At 37.6% G+C, this 23,247-nt stretch overlaps 1 pseudogene; it reads right to left on the bottom strand.

Annotated features, from left to right (window-relative positions):
- Positions 1 to 10,580: 10,580 nt before the first annotated feature.
- Positions 10,581 to 23,247, bottom strand: part of LOC122814244 — a 65,514-nt pseudogene continuing 52,847 nt past the window's right edge.

Raw genomic sequence — 23,247 nt, 5'->3', positions numbered from 1 at the left:
TTTCCTTGTGATCCTGCAGCATAGGCTACAAAGAGCTGTTCAGATTTTCTGAATGCCTTAGTTTTATCCAAGTAGTAACGTAATTGCCTGTGAATGTCCAAAGAGTACAGGAGTTTTTCTCCTTTGTTCTGGGGATTTGGGAAAAAGGTGGGCAAATGAATGGTTTGATTAAGGGCCACACTGGATACCACCTTTGGCATAAAGGTAGGGTTAGTTCGTAGAGAGACTCTGTCTTGATGAAAAATGAGGAAAGGCTCCACTGCTATTAGTGCCTGTAGCTCTGAGACTCTTCTAGCTGAGGTTATTGCTAGTAGCAGGGCAGTTTTCCATGAAAGAAATTTTAAATCAGCTGAAAAGGCTGGTTCAAAGGGCGGCAGTGTAAGCTTTTCCAGAACAAAGTTGAGATCCCAAGTAGGTGTTGGTGCTCTCCTGGGCGGTCTTATGTCCTTAGCCCCTCTGAGGTACTGTCTTAGGAGTGGATGTGAGAATAAAGGAGGATCTGTGTTGTAATGAGCTGAAATTGCTGAGGCGTGGCTCTTAATAGATGAAAAGGAAAGTCCTTTGTGCAACATCTCAGTTAAATATTGTAGAATCTGAGGAATGTTTGGATCAAGGGGATGCAAAATCTTTTCCATTTGTCTGAATAGGTTTTTCTGGTGCTGGGCCTCCTGGCCTCCAGAATGACATCCATAACAGCTTTGGATAGAGGAGTTGGCTGGTTGTTTAGGTAATTTGCCATGCAGCCAGGTTTAAAGTCTTGAGTTGGCTGTGTAGAATCTGATTGTCTTGCTGGGTAAGCAGGTGAGGAATTTGTGGTAAAATCCACGGTGGGCCGTGGGCCATGTTCCTTAGAATTGGATACCAATGCTGGCGTGGCCAGTCTGGTGTAATGAGTATCATTTGTGGCCTCTCTAATCTGACTTTCAGCAGTACCTTTGCTAGAAGAGGCAGTGGAGGAAAGGCATACACTGTTAATGTTTTCCAACTGAATGAGAGGGCGTCCAAGCTTGTGGATAGAATGTCCTTGTGCAAAATTTTTGAAGCTGGTAGTTTTGGGGGCTGGCAAACAGATCTATGTGTGGGCGTCCCAATTTTTGAGCTATCATTGCAAATACTTGTAGATCTAGTTTCCACTCGTGTGGATCCATGATGTTTCTGCTTAGGTCGTCTGCCAAAGTGTTTTTCTTTCCTGGCAGGAATTGTGCTTGTAATTGAACCTGGTAAGACAGTGCTGTGTTCCACAAGGTCATTGCTTGCCTGCATAGAGGGTAGGAATGTGTGCCCCCTTGCTTGTTTATGTACCACATTACTGTGGTGTTGTCCATCTTTATTATTAGTTGTCCTGGGTGTAAGAGGTCCTTAAAAGCTGTTAGGGCATTCTGTACTGCTAGCATTTCTTTTTGATTGATATGCAGATGCCTTTGATCTGTAGTCCATTTGCCCTGAATGCACTGTCCTGCCATGTGTGCTCCCCAGGCATAGTCCGATGCATCTGTTGTCATAGTTTGCCTGGCTGTGGGTAAGGTGAAAGGCTGACCCTTGTTGAGGTGACATGCCTGTGCCCACCATAGAAACTCCTGTTGAAGGCAGGGAATGAGTGGTATCATTGTTTCCAAGCTGTGGCTGTGCTGAGTCCATACGCTTTTCAGGTACCATTGTAATTTTCTCATATGCAGTTTTGCAAATGGTATTAGTAGTATGCAAGATGCCATGAATCCCAAGGCCTGCAGAATTTTTCTTGCAGGGAGTTCGGTCTTTGTTGCCATTATTTTGAAATATTGAGTCAGCTGTTGTTGCTTGTCTGGCGTGAGATAAGCCATCTGGGCCGTTGTATTCAAGCTGGCACCCAGGAATATTATGTTTTGTGAGGGCACTAGTTTTGATTTCTTTTCGTTTACTGTGTACCCTAGGCAACTTAGAAGGTGTTTGACAAATGCCAGATGCTTTAAAAGAATGTTCTTGCTTTCTGCTTGAATAAGGCAGTTGTCCAGGTATGGGTATATTTGAATTCCTCTTTGTCTGCAGTATGCAATTACTGGTGCCAGGCATTGTGTGAAGACCCTGGGTGCAGTAGATAAGCCAAAGGGCAGTGCAGAGAATTGATAATGTGTTGAACCTGCAATGAAGCGGAGGTATCTTCTGCAATTTTGTCTGATAGGGACATGCAGGTATGCCTCGTTGAGGTCCAACGTTACTAGCCAAGCATTCTTGCCCAGGATGGGAAGAAGCTGCTGTAGTGTTAGCATCTTGAATTTTGGTACTTGCAGATAGGTGTTCAGAATTGAAAGATCCAGAATGGGTCTCCATGCTTTGTCTTTTCTTGGAACTAGAAAGAGTCTTGAGTAAAATCCTTGTCCTTGCTCCTGTGTAGGTACCTGTTGAATGGCTCTCATGTCCATGAGAGCTGTAATTTGTTTTTGTGCCTCTGCCCATTGATTTGGTGGCAGGTTTGGCATTCCTTTTTCCTTGGCAAGGTATGAAAGTGGAATCTATATCCTTGTGAGACAATGTTTAGGACCCATTTGTCTTTTGTGATGATGTGCCAGTTGTCTGCAAAAAATGCTAATTTTTCTCCCAAGGGAGCTGCCAGGAGAGATTTGCTTGGTAGTTTGAGGATTGAGTCATTGTGTTTGTCTTCTGTTAGCTTGGGGTCTGTCTTCTCCTCCTTTCTGGGTAGCAGTACTCCATTGGCAAGGTTTGTAAGGTCCTTGTGACTGACCTCTGTCCCTTGGACGCCTGTATTTCCCCCTCTGTGATCTGTCAGAAGCTGGAAAGGACCATTTTTTGTTGGCCAATTTCTGCTGAAATGAGGGGGTTGTACCTGCAAGAAATCCTTGACCGTTGGCATAGACTTTGCCTTATCCTCCATTTTCTTTAAGGCCTCTTCTGCTTTGACACCAAATAATACATCCTGCTGTAAAGGTGCATCCAATAATTTTGCTTTAACATGATCAGGCAGGGTTTGTTCTTTTAACCAAGCATGTCTACCTATGACAGACCCAGTAACAGCTGCTCTACAGGAAGCTTCCAATGAATCAAATCCACATTGTAAAGTATGTTTGCCCACCTGCTCAGCTGCATGCAACAGATCCTGCATTTCCTTGAATTCAGACTGTTCTTTATGTGTGCTCATTTTTTGCTTTAATTGAGACATTAGGAATTGCTGATATTTCAGCATGTGAAACTGACAATTTAATGCTCTCATAGCCAGAGTTGCTGAGGTGTATATTTTCTTTCCCCATCTATCTAGGGCTCTGGAATCCCTTTCAGAGGGCACAGGATTTTTAGCCATAGAAGCTTTAGCCCCCTTGGGACCCTGGGAAATTGTTTCTGGGTCAGCCACAGGGCTTTTATAAAGGAATTTGTGTCTGGTTTGGCTGGAGCAGGAGGTAGAGAGTCTGGATTTAGACTAGACTCCAAGTAAACATCATCCACAATATCTAAAACTGGAGGGATAGCAAGTGGTCTGTGCTGGGGTAGTAAAAGGAACTCTCGGAGCCTTTTCTTAGAATCAGAGTAGTCCTGGCCTTCCCAGTGGAAATGTTCCCTCATGGTATGTAAAGATTCCCCAAAGGAGTAGTCTTCAGGGAGAGATGCTGAGGAGATAGAGTCTTCAGCATCAGAGTCTTCATAAGGGGGAAAAGTGTAATCTTGTTCCTCAGAAGAATCTGAGGAAATTGAAACCTGGTCAGAGGAAGCATAATCCTCCTCTTGTCTTGGTCTTTTATCTGGAGGGGGATGGGAACCCCTGATTAGGGTAATCAAATCTTCAGCCATCTTAAGCATCTGTTTCTTAGGCATGGGGCCTTGAACTGTAGACTGATGTGCAGTCTTTTTTGGTTTTAATGGAGTTTTAAGCTTAGCATAAGACTTAATGGTGAGTGTAGTCGGTCTGAATACACCTGCAACCGAAAGTGTTTCCACTGCACCGGGGTCTCCTTCTGCTCCGGTGTTGGAAGGGCCTAATGAAGATGGCTGCATTGACCTAGTACACTCCACTTGAGAATCCGCAGCTGTCTGGGGTTGCAATTCTGCGGTCGTCAGGGGCTGCGTAGGCACCTCACTGAAAACTGGAGAACCGGCGACAGGCCCAGCAGAGGCCTCAGAGTCTGGCTTGTTCCTAGGCTGCCTGTCCTTATCCTTGCATTTTTTATGCATGCCAGTCGTCGGCTGCTCCGACAGCATGATATAATTAAATTTCCTACCAAAGTAATGTCGTGCGAAGTCAAAACAGCGTTTGATAGTACATTTATTAAACCTAGCACAAAACTGACAACCTGTGATGTTGTAGTCTGGCCTAGGCCAGGAATACAATAAGAATGGAAGTCCTTATGAGGTATTTGCTTCCCACAAGAAATGCAATTGTTAACTTTTTCTGACATCGGACTGAGGCAAGAAAAGGTTCCCCAATGGGGTACTTAGCTTTATTGAAGACTTCGGACTGAAATTCGATTAGAAAATCTCAGGTGTCGGCCGACCGGCTCTTGTGAACTGCTTCTGCTTCGGGCACCGCACGGCAAGAAAGACTGAATAAAATGGCGTCGGATGCCTCTTATATACCCCTGGCGCACTGACGTCAGGGAAGAAGCGACAGCAACCGATGGCGGACCAAGACTTTGGAACTCAGGTTGACTGCGGGACCGCCTGACGGCAGGATAACCCAAATGTGATGACTGCAGCAGGGTAACACGATGAACATTGTAATGTTCTATACTACACCCTGGAATCTCAAAATGTTCAAACAGAGCCAATTCTTTTTCACAAATCAATGGGAAAGAAGCTGATATGGTTCCTTGAAAAATTCCCATATTGTGCCAATTATTAGGACTAGTTGTGAGAATGGAACTTCTCACATATGTAGTTAGTTAAGTGGTGCTGACTGCTTGTTACAGTACTGACCAGACTATATCATACAGTGAGATCAGTGGCTCAAGGATAGTGCACTTGCCTTTTGCCTTTGAAGAAGAGATGATAGTCGGTCTGTTCCCACCTCAGGTGATTGGATTAATTTTCCATTACTGACACTGCTGTGCAGCAGAAGGGGATTTGTCACTCCGGAGTATGTCATCCCATGTACCTGAATTGATGGTAGCTCTGGTGGATGTAAAAGATCCACAGTGCTAATCATAAAGAATAAAGGTCCTTTATTAACTTATTTTCATATCTACATTTTACATGATTTTAAATTATGCATGTACATCTTTAAGTGCTAAATCATAATTTTCACTCAATTTTCATATGCAAAAAACAAACATCTTCAGCATACATTTTTCTTTCTCCTTTCTTTTAAACACACTTGAAAATAGCATTCAGTTTTTCCATATTCCATCCACCACAGCTATCTTCTTTTACTTTTTTTTTTTAAAAATTACCCAACATCCATTTCTTGCTAAACAATGTTTCATTTTTTTCTAACATTTCAATCTTCCAAATTGTGAAAAATACATTCTTATACATATCTTTTGCATCTTTTTTTTATCTTTTTTCTCATAATAACCATAATATACAATTCATGTGTCAATATTTCAAATATCATTAAAATCTCAATCTAGTTTCTTTAAGCAATATTTCTGATTCTTTATAAAACTCTTTCATGTTGCAAAAAGACACGTTACTCATCAGACACTCTTTTCTGGATGCCCACCAAATACTAATACTTGAACTAGGCCATCCACAAAGCCAAACTATCACACAGCTGTTCTCATATATTTTTTTTTTAATGCAGAATATTTAGTTTTATTAGTAGTAGTCATTTTTATTCATCAGAAAAACTTAATGTATTATAAACAGAAGACAACAGATATTTCACATTATGAACACTCCTCCCCACTCCTTTACAATGCAATAGCAGTAAAGACTTTGCTATGAATACTCCCCAAATGTGTTTTTACCTAACAACAATGTCGGAACAATTTTTTGTTATATCTGATCAGTACCACTACATTAGCATTTTACATACGCCCATATTTCCTGGAATGTCATTTCCTTCACAGTATTTTACAAACTGAAACAATGAAGGGGTTTTAATTAACACTTTGCATAGAACACGTTTTATCAAAAAGTCTGAAGAGGTGAATCATCAAGTTAGAGTTCTTCATTTGGGTGGTTGACAATATAAGCAATAAGGAAGGCATATAACATTTTTAGATAACTATGTCAAACAGTTTAATGGGAGTAAAAGCTACAAAACTATTTACATGCATTAATAGGCAAGACAAACTTCAAGATTATTCAAAAATTGTCTTAGTTAAAAGGACCTCCTGAAATCAACAGCACACAATACATTGATCCCACAATGCAGATGCAATACACTGGTAAAAAGGGGAGTGTGCATTTTGAAAATAGGACATTTTTATGGAAACGTCAACATGAGAGGTCACAAGAAGAATACATCCAAGTGTTTCATCCACAGCAGAGGATCCTGTTGAAAAGTTAACTATACAAGTACTTTTATGCTCACCACACAACAGCAGTTAGAGTGGAATGTCACTTCCTTTCAAAGCACCTACTGGACACATCTGCCACCACGGAATAACTTCAGACAACATTTATTTGTAAGTTTCATGCATTCTGTTTAACTGCATCCTCACTTTTAAAAACAGCCACACTCACAACTTGACTAGATATGGGATGCATCATTCCACACTTCTAACAGTCTGTATACACCCTCCTTTCTAACAGCACTTAAAAGTAACTCACATATGCTTTTTGCAGGCAGCTTACACTGACTGTATTCTGAACACAGAAAAAAGTAGTAAGGAAGCCACCTGTGGAGACAAATTCAAAAACCCTTAAAGATACTGGAGCTTACAGTTCACTTTCATTAGCATAAAAGCTAAGCATAAAATAGCATAAAGCTTAAAGGTACTACCAATAAACTGAAAAAGACCCCTGCACATACAGATGGCAACTTCTCTTTCTGTCCTAAGTCCTTTGTTATTACTAAATCTGCAAAGCAATGTAAGTATAGTGCAAACACATGCAGGAAAATTGAAAATCATAATGTTACAGACAAAATATAAATACAGTTAACCTGTGGTCTTTCTAAACAGCTTTAAGCATCTCTCAAAGAACTTAATACACATTTTAAACATATATTGCCAATGTCACAGTGACATGAACACATGAAAATACAAGTTTTAGTTTCTTGCTGAGTTTCAGAAGGTTTGTGCAAATTGCTGGTGTTCCAAACTAGAAGATTAACTGTACATACTATTTAACTTAGCATTAAGCAGGTTGATGTAAGAACAATGATCTGTCTAGATGTTCATATTCCTTTGCAATCAAGCTGTTTTCTCATATTATTAGAAGAGAAAAACAAGCAAGAGAATGCAGATATTATTTTTTATTTTATAGCTTACAATTTAACAAGCTGAATAATGTAGCTATTAGTTTAGCATGATGACCAACCAAAATGTCCAGTCACAATGATTTCATCAGTCCACATATCATAGTATTGCATGTAAGTATTATGAATCTGCAGATGTCTGATAATAGGAAGGCTCACTCACCACAGATAAGCAGAAGTCTGATGTCTGGCTGTGGAAATAAATAGTAGCCTGTATCAAATGTGTGCTTGGTTTACTAAATCTTGTACTGCACTTCTGGATGAATGCAGCATATTAGGTAGGGGAGAGAATCACAAATCTACCAGGATAGTGAATGGGGGTTACTGCAATAAGGGGAAGCCCTCTTTGTCTGTACCACAGCATTCTAATGCAATTTTTACATGCCGGATGATCAAATCTATTTGCACCTCCTTGACTTGACTAAAGTCCTTCTACATATAACTGCATCATGCTGGACTTCAAACGAGTTTATAGGCTCCTTAATGTAACTCCAAGACTCATAAAAATGATTCCTAGAACAAAAATACAGAACAATGATTGTGAATATTCCTGTAATTTTTCTTCTTTTTTTTTTTGCATGGGGCTTACAATACTACCCCTCCCCCCGGCAACTTGATCACCTCCAAAACTGTCATACCACAGAGAAAAGAGGAATACTGTAAGAAGCATCAGTCTCAGACTTAATATATGTAAGAATGCATTTTTATTCATTTAGTTTTACTAATTCTGGGCTCACACTAATGAGTCCCAGAATATCAAACGGTTACTAAATTCCTAATACTTAATGTATCTAAAAGCATCATTAAGTAAATATCAACATTTGAAAGAACAAAGAGAAATGCAGTCTTCATGCAACAAAATATTAGGGATTGGCAAACATTTTCACAGCGTGCTACACTTCTACGACATTATCTAATAGTGCGATTGTTATGCCTCTGTCCTTCAGTTAGATGATGGATTCAGTTGTATGCAGTATCAAAGAGCATCTTCAGCAAATGTTCAATTCCTACCTCCAAAGAAGGCTCCTAAGGAAAACAGTCCTTGATACCCCAAATTGTAGATTTGAAGAAAAGCAGATAACTGGTACTGCTTTTGTCAGATCCTGTGATCCTGCACTATAGTGGAGAAAGTTTTACTACTGAATTTCCTGGCTGCAAACACTCCATTCAATCACACAGAAGATGGAAGCAAGACAACCATTGGAATATTAAAACCACTTATATTCTAATATATCTTCTAAGAGATATTCAAGTTTTAACCAATCACAATTATATGTTTACTTTTCTATAGACTTATATAGAATGTTGATTTTTTCTTTGTTGTTTACATATTTATAAACACAAGATTTATTTCTAGTTTCTTTACATAAGCACAGCGCTTATCTGCCGATTTATATAAGTTTCATCCAGTAAAGCTTTGTTGTTTTGTCACTAAGAAGTGAAGCTATTTTTAATCGCAACAAGATTTGTTGTTTTGGTTCAAAGAACTTGAAAAAGTGAAGAAAATTTGATCGCAACAAGATTTTTTACTACTGTCTGGTGTTTAATGTACAAATATTTCATACTACTACTGCTCTGTGTTTTAGCTTAGCTCAAATAGCACAAAAGGCTATACTTTCATATTTTTTTCTAGCTGTGGAAGATATGGAAGATCTGCAGGAAAAGGAAATGGAGAAATATGCATACGTTTTACAGCAAAAAATCCTTACCCATTTTTCAGAGATCTATGACAGCTTAAGAATGCTCAAGTAAGAGGATTTCATTTCTAAAACAAACATCACAGATAGCCTAAAGAAACTGCACAAAAAAGTCAGACAACCTGAGCCAAATAGTTCAAGTACACAAGCATTAGCAGACAAAGTCTCAGTTATAGCATCCAACATGCCAAATGTGGATATAGATATAAGGAAGCTACTTTTAATTCTATTCTAAGCATTTTGTTAATGGTAACTCTCTCACCCATGTCACAGAAGGCGCAGTTTCTCTAAGACCTGATTTTCCAAAGGGAAGTGAATTGGGCATATGGGATAAAATATTGGATAAAACTCCAATACAAAGGTAAATTCTCCTGCCAAATTTGCCCATAGTTTTAGTTAGAATGTTTATTTGGAGATGGATGGCCAATTGTAAAATCCTTTTGGTCTTTATGACATGCAAGCAAAATAAGTCAGCTTCTGGATGCTGAGTCACAGGGCAAGGTCATCTGGAGACTGACAGTACAAGTGGTCATTCTTTTCGGGAGCATAAGGCCTGAATCCAGGATTGCCACATTGCAAAACAGTACCAGCTAATTAAAGGCTCCAGAGTGGTGACAACCCAGGGCTCTGTTCCAACCTGCTTTTAATAAGCATTTAGATACCTCTAATGTGAAGAACACAAAACTACTGGTCACTCCAAAGTGAACTTTATGATGGAGAGCAGAATAATTCAGTGATGCTGCAAGCAAAAAAACATTTGATGATGCTTTGAAAAAAAAGCTCATGAAGAGTGAATTGCTGAGAAGGGAAGGGGACTGCATGCAGTTTAGTATGTGAAGATGGTGTGCTGACATATGTGTAAATGAAACCTAGTGGAGCTCCTACTAAAAATGCAGCTGAAAAGATTATATTTATGAGCTATGGACTATACATGTGACAGAAAAATATTGTAAAGAAGAAGCAGTAAAACCTATGGTTGTTAACATCAAACAACTGCTTCGAATTAAGCACAAGAATGACAATATAGCTGAAAAGGAGCATTCAAAGCTCTGGGAATGATTAATTCAGACACACAAAACAAACAAACAGTAACCTAAATGTATGCATTTCATGAAAAAGTGCTCATCATTTTTCAACTGCCTTAACACTAAATATTAATATAAACAACTTTTCCAGAAGTCCTGTCACTGCATTTGAACATGTTATCACTTGGTTAGGAAAGACTTGAAGCAGGCAGGAGAGTAAAGTGAATGGGCAAAGCCCATATAGTTGTAGAAGCTTCTTCTGCTTATTGTTTTTCCTTCTGTTTTTTTAGAAAATGTGCTTGCAGACCTTTGTTCATATTCAGTGCCATCCTGGTGCTAAACGACAATGGAAGCACATCTGCAGTGATCCATCCCAAAAAACATGAACCAGATAGCCATTGGTCTGAGTCTGGAGACCCACTGAATGGATATAATGTTCAGGGCTAGGCCTGCCAAACGTTGGTTTACAAATCTTGCTCATCTTGGTAGCCACATAAAAGTTAGGACACTTTAAATAATAATGCCGTTGCTCTTGTACTCAGCATACAGACTTTGGGAAAAGAAATTTGCAAATGCCTTAGTTGCTGAGTAGATGGTTAGCAATGGAACAGGGTACATTCCACTAGCAGAGCATATGTTTATGCTAATTCTTTTGGACCTCTCCAGCATAGCAGGCAGCACCAGTCATGTCCTCTTGCAAACAGATGTGATGTTTATGCTGCTCATGTTGTCAATTATCTTTTCAAGGTCTGGAACCTCAAGGAAATACTCAGGGTATGAGTAAGATACACCAACATTGTCCACTACAATTCCAATCTCAAGGCCTGACAGTCCTGCTTCTATTTTCTTATATATTCCTTCTTGTCCAAAATCAGCTGCAACTGTTTTAGTATCTACCTTAAATTTCTGCTTGATTTCATTAGCAACCTGATCTAGCTTGTCCTGGGATCTACTGATCAGACAATGTTCAACCCATGTTGTGCCAGCTCCTCGGCATAAGCCTTTCTAATTCTATCAGTTGCTCCTCCAACAACTGCCCACTTCCCATAATATGAACTGATCAGTCTTCCATTCTCCGCAACCCAAACCCTCAGGCCAATACGGAGCTTAAAACAGCCTGCAAGAAAAAACACACAGTAATTCCTACTCCCAGATAGTAAAAGAAATGGTAAATGAACAACATCCCCCAGAATGCACATGGTAAAGAACAAAATGACAGCAACAGTAAAGCAACTTAGCATGAGCACCAGGTACACTGTTACAAAAATAGTGTTTAGTTCCTGAGAAGCTAGGATGTATGACCTTGTTCTCACATTTTGATTGTAATAATCTCAGTATCGTTCCTTTATTATTATACTGTTCAAGTATATTCCATAGACTTATATAATCCAAATTATCAAAAGCTTTGTTAACATCCCTTACCAACCATTTTGCATCCCCTTCCCTATTTATGCCATGCTGCACTTCTTTTGCTGATCATTCTTGACTCCTCTTTCCTTTCCTACCATATATTCCTATAGTCAGAACTTCCTGTAACATGTGTTCAAACATTATCTGTAAAATTTTTATTAAAATCAGTATTATTTAAAGTTATAAGCCTTCATGTTTGAATATATTTTTTTCTAATGTTTTTTCTGTAAGAATTTAACATTTCCTTCAAATACCTCTCATTTCATAAAGCTTTCATTCTTACCTGCATTTTGTACTTTTAAAAATATCTTCATCCTGCTTATATTTTAGATGTTATATTACCTTGTTTGTCTTGTCACTCTCTTATTACACTTTTATTTCTCACAATTTTTGCTCATTACAGAGAAAACTTTTTTCTTGCTTCCCCTCAGATAATAGCGTTACTTTTACAGCAATCATTTAACATTCTCTGTACTTTTTCACACATCGCCATTTCCTTCATAAAATATTCCATATTAACATTATCTAAATCCTGTTCCATTTGATGTTAATTTTATATATTCATGATTCTTTTTTCTATACCTCAATTCCAACTGCAAATACACTGTTTTTATTTCTTGTACCTTTCCTTAAAAAATAACACACCATTTCATCCAAGATTTATAAAAGTATGATTAACTACAAACAAATAAACATGAAAGAAATAAAAAGATAAATGTAATAACAAATATTAGGGTTAAAAATGTCTTCAAGGAAGTGACCAATAGATACAAAGCACATGTTTAAATAATAAAATAATTAAAAAATTGCAAACAATAAAATAAAATGATTACAACAGTTAAATTAAATGTTTCCAATCATTTTTTTATTTCCTTATGTTTTAAAATCATCTTTCAAAATACACAAATGAGAATGAAAAGGTGTCATTATAACTTATCAAAAACAGTAGCTACTATTTGTCTGCAATGCTTGTTGTGGGATGCTAAGAAATGTATTCCTAATGGTCTGTTAGTTTTAACTAATTTAATATCCCTTCAGTGAACCCATGGCCTAATCTTAAATGTTCTTTTAGTCTCACTGCTATATAATAAACTACAAGTGCATTTAATGGTATGGACTACACCCATGCAATCACATGAATAAAATCATTTAACATCAAAAAGGACTGAATTAATAACATCAAAACCTGAAACCTTTATTTCACAAAAAGAACAGACACCACAAGCACTGGTACTAAATATAAACGAGAAGTCCACTGAATTTATTGGCAATTCTTAAACTGACTAGAAACCAATAAACCCAAAGTATTACTTCCACTTTTAAAAAGAAATGGAAGGCAAATGGCATAATATAGACTGAAAAAGTCCTCAAAAAGGTTAATCCAAAATTTATTATCTGAATATTCAGAAAGTATAGATGCTTCCCATGCTTTGGAACAGGATCCCAGTTTGTATTAGGCAGAGCCCCTCACTGACTCTCTTCAAGAGAAATCTTGATGAATGGATGGGAGATCGTAAGTTTACCCCAGGGGTCACATCTGTGTCACTGCTAGACAGGGGCACAGTAAACTAATTCTATTATATAAGGGGACCTTCATTATGTCACTACTAGACAGAGGCACAGTATTCTAGATTTATTCTGTACATTTTTGTACCATTTCATGGGGTGGCAAAAGCCACATCACTATGGCTAGGCTTACAAATGCCCCAGGGCAGATAGCCTAGTACTATACTATGAAACTATGAAACTATAAAAGTATCTCATAGTTAGATGTCCATCCATAGTTGTTTAATTTTTCTAAGTAAGGAGGCACCTCAATATTTTTTTCTGCCAGCTTTGATACCATTAGTGTATTTAACTGTATTGCTATCCTCACAAGTTTCTATACAAATCACTGCATGATCTGAAAAAAAAACTGTTATGATTATAACATCTTCCACATCTTCAACTTCTTCAGATAACAATAAACAATGCATTTCTCTTTTTAATTATCCTCATTTGTAGGTAAGCTGTCTTTGTTTCTCTAGAATTAGTCGTCTCCATCTCATTATTTATGGCCTTGTTTTTCCTTTTAATTTCACCATTAATATTATTTTTAATATTACCCATCACAAATGACTTCAGTTCTTTACATAAGTGCTCCCTTTCCTCTATTTCTATGTGCATATACACCTATTGACCAAGAACATTAATGTTCCCATCTAGCAGAGTTAGCCTACCTACAGGTACCATAATTTAATGATTTTCATTTTCTTTTTTTTAACTCATTACATCTGAATGATGCCTCCAGGTGCATCTGCAGTTAACTCCTAGGGAGTCTTCTAGGTGTCAAATATTGTGGGTTCATGTTTGCATCAATTATTCCAAAACCATACTATGTACAAGGTTTTAAACGAATTCATCTTAAAACTTACACAATGGCAAACTCATCTGGATTAATATTTCAACTCTGTCTAATGCAGGTAAATAGACATTAACTGTTGTTTTTATGATATTAATTTATATAGATATAATTTTCACATTTTTTCTAAATATCTCAACAACGAAGTGACAAAGACAGAACTCTTTAGCCTTATATTAAAGCTGTCAGCTAGATTAATAAAATGCTGCTGACAGTATATGAATAACTTGAGTGGTTGCTGAGATACTGTAAGTTGTTTACAAAATATTGCAAATGTAATAGTTACTGTGTTTACTGTGACTTATAAAATTCAATTTCAGACCTAGAACCTAAAGAATACTATCACTATAAAATAGCTTGTGCTGAAAAGTTTACCATTATACTTCTTTCATAACCCCTATGGTTCCAGAAATATGAACATTTGTTTGAAATGTGAGGACATATTTTGATTTGGTCAAAAGGCTTTGTAAGTTACAGTGCAAACTTTCTGAGCTCCATTGGAGTGAGTAAGTTAAAAGGAAAAAGAACTCCTGAACACAAGTCCTGACTAAGATTAAATAAAACACATTTTACCCAATGTTTTGCTGTGTTTGAACTCTATTTTAGTAATGACTCGTGCCTCATTATACAATTATATCTACACCAGTTTCCCACACACTTCTAAAAACGCAAATTCTCCTAACATCATTCAAAATACTGTTTACATTCAGTAAAACTACTCTTGCATTATTTTCTCTTTTTTTATTTATGGTGAAAAAGGTTTTCTTATTTCTTTCATACTTTCACTATTTCCCCTATTGAATTAATTCCATGCTATCTCTTGTCTTCCTACTTTGTCCCTTCATGATCAGACTGCCCTTCTCCTAATTCTTCAAGTATATTCCCAGTTCTATTTCTATCTCTTGTTCCCTATCTGAATGTCATTTTCAATATTATAAATGTGTTCCCCCCGCTAACACTGTCTGTAAGTTCTTTCCCATTTCATTTCTTTTTCACTGTTTTGATCCTTAGAATTTATATACTTTTTCATAACTTTAGTACTTGCTTTCAACAACTCTTACTATTCCCCTTAATCTCCTGATCTTCTTTACAGTCAAACCAAAATTACCATTTTTGTGCAGCCTGCATTCTGCTTTACACTTATTTACTATGTGCCCCTTTCTACAACATTGACTGCATCTGAATTTATTATACTCACTAATTAAATGAATGACTTCTTATCCATTCCTCCCTTAACCCCAGATTGCAGGCAGGAGTGGGGGATATGAGATTCTCCATGGTCTAATGTAGCAATTTAAGAATTTTAATTTTTTTGTGTGGGACTATGCTCGAGTCAAACTAGACAGGGTGATATTAATAGTCTTTTAGAGAAAATATAGGTAATGTTACAAATAAAATTGGATGCTATGACCCCCCCCCCAGTTGAATGATGCAATTAATATGCAAATTAATATCAAGTATGTGTTAAAAGATTTTTTTATTGCAAAAATATATAATAATGACCATGATTTATAGATAACAGAATTAACAAATTAAGTACAGTTAAGGATTACTTTGATGCACAACTTTTTTGAACCTTTGATAATAGGACACCTGATGAACCATTCATCTGTTAAGTATAATTAACATGTAAAGAAGGAATCAATTGAATTCTGTTTTTGCATTTACATCTTACTAACACCTCTAGGCAGCAGATATTAATTGCTCATACATTAATATTTCCAAAACCATGCTACATATGAAGTTTTAACTGATTTCATCTTAAAGCTTACACAATTGCAAACAAGTCTCCATTGATATTTGACCTCTGTCTAATGCAGGTAAAGAAAATTAATTGTCATTCATGTAATATTTATTTATGTCATCATTAAATGTCATGGTTTTCTAAATATCTTAGCAACCAAGTAGCACAAAACAGAATTGCTTAGCATCATATGAAAGCTCTCATATGGGTGAACAAAATGTTCCTGAAAGTATGTGTGTAACTTGAGTGGTTGTAGAGACATTATAATTTGTTTACAGAATATTACAAACTTAATAGTTACTGTGTTTACTGTGACTTATAAAATCCATAATAAAACACAGAACCTGAAGAATACTGCGACTATGAAAATAGGTTGTACGTAAGAGTTTTCCATTTACATTTCTTTAGTAATCATTATGGTTCCAGAGATAGGAACATATTTCAGTCAGAAAGCTTAGGCTCCACCCATTGGAAGTAACAGTGCAAACTTCCAGAGCTCTGTTGGAGGAAATTAGTTAAATAGGTGGGAGGAGTAGAAGATTATTTAAAAGGTGCTGTTTTTAATGTATTCAGTTCTGAAGAAGTATATTGTGAATAAAAACAGAACTCTTCAACTATTTATAGAGTATTTTGCCTGAGTTATTTTCTTTTGAGGTGCCTGTATTCACAGTTTTTTAGATGAATACCAATGATTAAGAGTGGTAGACTGAAAAGGCTGCTTCATTGGATCATGCCAGCCCCTAACACACTTCTGCCAGTTAACGGATAGACAGATGGTTTCTATACTCTGGAGCACCTCTTCAGGTTATAACGTTGGTGTGTGTATTTTGAGGACTTCATTAACTACAGAAATGGAAGATGGATACAGCTTTCAGACTATCCGATTTGAAGATGAGCTGAAAACAAGTGGGGACCAGGGCACCATTTCAGTAATGGACTTACCTTTAGGAAGTCTTGACTGAAACATTTCTTCTGATTCTCAGTTCTTCTGCCAAACTGGAACAGATGGGAGGATAATCACACTCACAGAACTACCAAAGATGCCCCCCTGTGTCAGGTAATTCAATTTCCCAAAATCATAGACTACTTTAAGTCTGAAAACTGTAGATTAATTTGAATTTTAAGACCTCTTGTAAAGGTTCTGAACCAAATGGTTTTCCTGACATTAATCCCATGTCTAACTACATACTGCATACTACATGCTACATACTACATACTACATACTAATTAAACCTCAATATGACCTCAGAGTGGGAAATGACATGGAAATAGTCATAGCTAAAGTGGCTGACTATATTACCTGGCACATGAACTAATATTACTATATACAAGCAATATATCTAGATTACTCAAAGACAATATTTCTCAAATTGTAAAGCCAGCTTTGTTGGCAAGTCTTGACCAGCTCCAGTGGAGGTCTGAGCAAGTCTGAAAAAGATAAGTACTTAGAATGTTAACTGTTTAATAATATCATATGGAATAGGCAATGAATGATTTGTCTGAAAATAAGTAAAAATTTAATAATGATACTTTAATTCCAGACTTGATTATTTTAAGTGTGTGTGTGTGTGTGTGTGTGTGTGTGTGTGTGTGTGTGTGTGTGTGTGTGTGTGTGTGTGTGTGTGTATGGTGTGTACATAGAGTTATAAAGTAGGTGCGCTCTACTACAATTCAGCATATGCCAAGTAGGACCAAAGTATTTTTTTTGCTATCAAGAGAGGCTCAAAGACTTTAACATGGTCTGAGAGAGGTTCACTCATTACACCCTAGTGATGCCTCCAGCTGTTTTTGCAGTTACATGCTACAGACACCTCTATGTGGCAAATGTTGCGTGTTTATATTTGCATTAATACTTCTAAAACCATGCTACATACAAAATATCAAAATATTTAATCTTAAAGCTTACACAGTGGCAAACACAGTTGCATTAGTATTTGACCTCTGTCTAGTGCATGTAAAGCAATATTATTTGTTGTTCATATAATATTTATTTATATTGTTATACATTTCTTATTTCTCTAAATATCTTGAGAACCAAGTAGCATAGACATAACTGTTTGGCCTCATATGCAGCTGGATGAAAAAAATGATGCAGAATGTATGTGTATAACTTGTGGGGTTGCTGAAATATTGCAAACTGTTTACAAAATATTGTAAATGTAATAGTTAATGTTTACTGTGATTTAGAAAATCCAGTTTAAGACCTAAAATCTAATTACCACTATAAAACGATATTGTGCTGGAGAGTTTGACATTTATATTTCCTTAGTAACTCCAGTGATTTCAGAGATATAAACATTTGTTTGAAATTTGAGAACATCATTTGATTTTATCAAAAAATTTACGCTCCACCCATTGGAATTTACAGAGCAAACTTCCAGAGCTACATTAAAGGAAATGAGTTAACAGGCTGAAAACTTCTTCTTTCGGCTTTTTCCTGGTTAGGGGTCACCACAGCAGATCACTTGTCCGCTCATGATTGGCAGTGAAGTTTTTACGGTGTCGAGTTGCCAGCCCGGCACCCACACTTCCACAGAAGGCACACATACACCTAGGGCCAATTCAGAGTGTCCAATCCACCTACAATATGTCTTTGGGAGAAAACCGGAGCACCCAGAGGAAACCACGCGACCACAGGGAGGACATGCAGACTCCACACAGAAGGCACCCCAGCCAAGGATCAAACCGGAGAACCTCTTGCTGTGAGGTGACAACACTAACTGCTGCACCTCAGGCTGAAAACATAAGCTAATAAAGTTTTTGATACAATATGTCACCAACTTTTGTTAAGGTGCTTAAGGGAAACTGGAATGCTTCCAAGAGAGTAGTAGGGCTCAAAATGTGCTTGTCCTGGATAGTAAGACTATTGCATAGAAAATAACCAACACAGAACCTTACCAATAAAATCTGGAGACCCATAAGGGCTGATGTAACAGTTCTTTGTGTTTCTTTATGTATTATGAGTTGAACAAACAGTCTGAGGAAGTAACTATCATACAAGCTGATAATGAAACCTTTCTCTGTCATTTCAGACCTGATAACTAACAGTGCGAAAGAAGTTCAAATCCCTATTGCAGTGACTGACAAATAGATAAGGTGATACTGAATGAATATTAAACAAATATGCTCTGTTAAGAAGTCAATACCTCATTTTTGGGTCATATGTCCTGTACAAATAGACTACAGTGGAAATACCTGTGAGCAGTAATATATCAAAAGATAATCTTCAAGTACATTGCAGAGACAGCTTTGAAAAAAAATGCACCAAAGCCTGAGGGACTTCTAGAATAAGTTACCTACTAACTTCAGAAGCCACATTAAGTAAAGTAGATGCTTGTACTCTTTCCTAAAGTAACATTTAAAAGAACTCTAATGTTCTTTCTTCCCTTGAATGCAAGACTGTCTGCTTGGCCTTAGATATGTGAACACCAGCATAAAACTATCATGTGTTTCAAAACCCTAGATGAATAGATCTGACTTATTGTCCTGTGAAATATATTTCAGTCAAAACTTAATCTAAGTCACTCTAAGAAACCCTGCCCTGACCTTGTTTGATTATCAAGTCTGACTTCAACCAAAAAGTCTGCTGAGTTCACCCTATCAGTTACTTGAAAATGTCAAAAACATTGGCAAAATCTGGTAACAGGTCTTTGCGCAACTGTATCCCAGACCTCTAGAATAATCGTCAAAACAGAGGTCATAACTTGGAAGGCATTAAAGCCTTTTTAGCTGCCCCTAAGAGTCAGCTAGCTTTACTCTGTTACTACCCATCTGAGGTGTCACATTGACAGTGAATCAGGGCAATGAAATTTTTAATGATCACAAAATCTACGCAAGTAGATAACTTAACTTTACTCCTTACTAAAAGGCCTGGCCATCACACCCCCTCCATGTGTCTCATTCCATTTAATACTAATGCTCTATATGTTTTATTTTATTTTTTGTTTATCCTTTGTTGACCAAGTTAGTCCCACTGGGATAGTAGCCTCTTTTTAGGGGACAACTAAGGTGGTATTAATACTACTAGGGAAAATTTGGCCAGAGCATCAGGGAACTTCCTATGCTCCTTTCATGTTTTTGTTGCTGTACTTCCTGCTTCTGCTCCTGGTACAGAAGCAGGTAGAAGTTGTGCAGTAATTGAAGGAGAAGAGAGTTGTTCTGTTGGTGACAGCAGTGTGGTTCTGTCTGTCAGACAGAAAACTATTGAAAAGTCTAGCTCACTTTAAACCTCATAATTTTAGAGTGAGTTCAGTATGTGTGAATATTATTATTGATATTCTAAGAAGGATAGGGATACTGGAAGGTATGTTAAATATGATCTAGATATTACACTTTGTAGAGGATGTAAGATTCCTGACAAGTCTAGAAAGAATGCAAACAGAAATATTGTAGGGAGGAAAATAATGTGAAACTCAGGAAGTAAATGCTGTTCTGGAGTGACTGTAATATGTTTAAAAAAACAGTAAAAATATTAGCTATAATGTTAGTAAAGATGGGAAGGTTAACTGTTGTGGATGCGAAGTGGAGAGAATGTGTACAGAATTATCGAGTCTATATTAGATCAGTGAACGCTTAAAAAAACGAACACTGATTGATTGACCTTATGTAGGTGAAAGATTACAATCTCAAACTGTCAGATTAGTGATTTTTTTCCTAGGGAAAAAAAATCGATGATCCAAAACACATACACACAACACAAGCACACCAAACAAACAGAAATCGACACACATACACCTAAAATCTGACACCTAACCCTACACTAAACTATGCACACACCACTAACTATCCACTTACCTTAACCCAAACCCTAACCCTAAGGTCTGTCACTATCGCACACTCACCTCACCCACTCCCTAACCCTAACTCACCTAAACCCGCCCTAACCTTCACATCCACACAATCACACACATACCTAACCCGAGCCCTAACACTAACTCACCTAACCCACCCTAACACTCACATCCACACAATTGCACACTTACCTGAATCCGAACCGTAACTTTCCACCACAGCACTGAAAATACCAAAGCAACAGAAACGGACAACCGCATTCTTTCCCTAGGAAAAAATTTGGGTTTCTGTTGCTTCGATATTTTGAACATTCAGTAATATAAGGACGATCAATCAGCGTTCGCTTGTTCAAGCATTTGCTGATCTAATGAAGACCCGAATTATAGCATTATATGCATATACACATGGCAAGAGAAGAGATAATCTGCTTCATCGAATATTAGATTATGTGGTAGTTAACACAAAAGCCATTATTGCAAGGAACTTTGTGATTTAAGGGGAACATGGAAAAAGAAAGGGAAAGATGTTAAAAAATACAACAAACAATGAAATGTGATAAGTTAGCTGTATAGAATAAAAGTTAATGGACTTATAGAAAAGGGGCAGTTGGATCTGAAATAGATTATTTTGTACTATTGGAAGATTTGGGTATAGCAGACGGTGATACAGTAGAGACAGGGTTTTCTAATCATTTAGCAACATGGATGGTGGTAACAGAAGAAAGGGAGTATATTAAAATAAGAAAGGGAATACAAATAATAAACGAGTAATTATAGGATGAATTTGGAGAGTGGGTAGCAATTCATTTATGGAGGGATCGTATAACTATGAAGGACTTTTATAGTAACTGGTATGAATAGTGGATGGAATTTAAAAAGAAGCATAAAATGTGGGTTTTTCAATAGCAGGATGATGTAAGAAAAGAAGAGAAAGTGAACTGTGGAAAGATGCAAAGAAATGGATTGGAGAATTTAGAGATAAATACAATATCATACAGAACAATAAATATATAAAAGAAAAAGAAAAGAATCAGACATTCCAGTTTAGGCAGAGATGTTGTTTACAAGGAAGAAGGAAGAATGTGTCTGCATGTTTGGGCAGTAGTAAGGTAGGATATTAGTATAATGAGGGGAAATGAAAAATGATGCTAAAAAAGAACATGACTTCAACTACCCAAACATAGACTGGGAGCATTACTCTAGCTCCAACACCCTAGCCCAAAGGTTCCTAGAATTTATAAACTCAAATGCTATGGAACAACTTGTTACCACTCCCACAAGAGGGGAAAACATACTGGACCTGATCATCACCAACATGGGGACTCTATGCTCCAGACCAGAAGTGTATCCCTCACTGGTAAGATCAGACCATAAACTAATCTCACTGGATATTCACATCCCTGCCCAGAAAACCACAGTGAAAAACTTCTCTAAAGCAAATTTCACTCTCCTCAAAACCGAGGTGGAATCCTTCTCCCAAATAAAACCAAGACCCAATCCTCCACTGTCTGGTGGACCCCAGCCATAAACAAACTATACAATAGAAGGAGGAAGCTACTAAATGATAAAGCAAAATCCCAAAAAGGGAAGGCATCACTGATCAGTATTAGCAAAAACTACGGGCACACATAAAATTGTCTAAGGCCAGCTTAAAATTGCACAGGACACTAAGGATAATCACAAGGCTTTCTGTAGTTATGTTAGGAACCTGGGTGGTAATTCCCAGATATGCTCAGAATTAGTCCTGCCCCTGACATCTCAGATGCTCAGGTCATGAACTCAAAGAAGAGATAAACCCAAACATAAATCTACTGTTCAATCTCAGCCTTACTACAGGATATGTGCAATAAAGATATTGGGGACCTACAAACACTGGATCCTGGCATTATAGATAAGCTCACCAGCGGATTGCAAACTGGCTCAAGGACAGAACCCACATGGTTGAGCCATGTCAGACTCCAAACCAGTTACAAGTGATGTCCCACAAGGCTCAGTCCTGGGACCTCTCTTGTTCATCCTCCAAAAGGGCCTCATAGAAACAGACAACTGGTGCCAGAGCCATGGCCTCAAGCTAAATGCCAAAAGTGTATAGTCATCCCCTTTGGCAAAACAAAGTGCCCACAAATTACCACATAGGTGGAAATCCATTAAGTACAGAAGAAGTAATTAGGGACCTGGGGACCCAAGTTGATAGCAATCTCTCATTTGACAACCACGTGGCCAAAGTGGTTAGAAAAACATTTTATATAGCCCACCTAATCATGAAGGGATTCACATCTAGATCAGGAGGTCATCGTTCTTTACTCATCCCTCATCAGGCCCATAATTGAGTACAATGCCCCTTTGGGATGTACCTTACCAGACACCTGCAGCAACTGGAAAGACCCCAAAAGTACCTCACCAAGAGGATCAAAGGGCTCAAACAGATGCCAAACTCCAGCTCTACTCAGTGGCATACCGCCTGTTCAGAGGAGATCTGTGCCTGAAAGCCATGTCCAACCTGGAATTAATGGACATGCTGCACCTCAGAATATCCAAATCCCATCGAGAGACCTGAACCTCAGCACTGAAATAAATAGGACATGCTGGAGGGACAGATTCATAACCCAGAGGCTCCCTTCACTCTGGAATAAAATCCCAGTCCAGGTTAGGCAGAGTCCCTCATTGACTCTCTTCAAGAGGAATCTTGATGAGTGGATGGGAGATCGAGGTTTTGGTATCACTTCTGTGTCACTGTTAGATAGAGGCACAGTATACTAACCTCGAAAAAGGGCATAGCAAAATAAATTTAAAATGGGTGGCGAAAGCCAAACACATTCTGGCTAGGCTTAT

Source organism: Protopterus annectens, chromosome 10.part0, assembly GCF_019279795.1.
Source record: "Protopterus annectens isolate FY-2018-M chromosome 10.part0, PAN1.0, whole genome shotgun sequence".
In the NCBI taxonomy this organism is placed as follows: Eukaryota; Metazoa; Chordata; order Ceratodontiformes; family Protopteridae; genus Protopterus; species Protopterus annectens.
Note: the sequence above shows the minus strand (reverse complement) of the source record. Positions and strands in the feature narration are given on the sequence as shown.